Consider the following 719-nt stretch of genomic DNA (forward strand, 5'->3'; position numbering starts at 1 on the left):
TTAGTTTCTCTGATGCAGCAGAACTGCAAGTTTCATGGACTTCCATCTGAAGATCCTTTTCAGTTCTTAACTGAATTCTTGCAGATATGTGATACTGTAAAGACTAATGGAGTAGATCCTGAAGTCTACAGGCTCATGCTTTTCCCTTTTGCTGTAAGAGACAGAGCTAGATTATGGTTGGATTCTCAACCCAAAGACAGCCTGAACTCTTGGGATAAGCTGGTCACGGCTTTCTTAGCCAAGTACTTTCCTCCTCAAAAGCTGAGCAAGCTTAGAGCTGATGTTCAAACCTTCAGACAGAAAGAAGGTGAATCTCTCTATGAAGCTTGGGAAAGATACAAACAGTTGACCAAAAAGTGTCCTTCTGACATGCTTTCAGAATGGACCATCCTGGATATATTCTATGATGGTTTATCTGAGCTATCAAAGATGTCACTGGACACTTCTGCAGGTGGATCCATTCACCTAAAGAAAATGCCTGCAGAAGCTCAAGAACTCATTGACATGGTTGCTAATAACCAGTTCATGTACACTTCTGAAAGAAATCCTGTGAATAATGGGACGCCTATGAAGAAGGGAGTTCTTGAGGTTGATACTCTGAATGCCATATTGGCTCAGAATAAAATATTGACTCAGCAAGTCAATATGATCTCTCAGAGTCTGCATGGAATGCAAGCTGCATCCAATAGTACTCAAGAGGCTTCTCCTGAAGAAGAAGC

The 719-nt window shown here is 41.4% G+C and overlaps 1 non-coding gene across 1 annotated transcript; it reads right to left on the reverse strand.

Annotated features, from left to right (window-relative positions):
• Positions 1–267: 267 nt before the first annotated feature.
• Positions 268–375, reverse strand: LOC112725568 (small nucleolar RNA R71). Its single transcript, XR_003164668.1, has one exon. It is a non-coding gene; the product is annotated as a small nucleolar RNA R71 (small nucleolar RNA).
• Between the last annotated feature and the right edge of the window lie 344 nt (positions 376–719).

The sequence above is a fragment of the Arachis hypogaea genome, chromosome 11 (assembly GCF_003086295.3).
Source record: "Arachis hypogaea cultivar Tifrunner chromosome 11, arahy.Tifrunner.gnm2.J5K5, whole genome shotgun sequence".
NCBI classification, from domain to species: domain Eukaryota; kingdom Viridiplantae; phylum Streptophyta; class Magnoliopsida; order Fabales; family Fabaceae; genus Arachis; species Arachis hypogaea.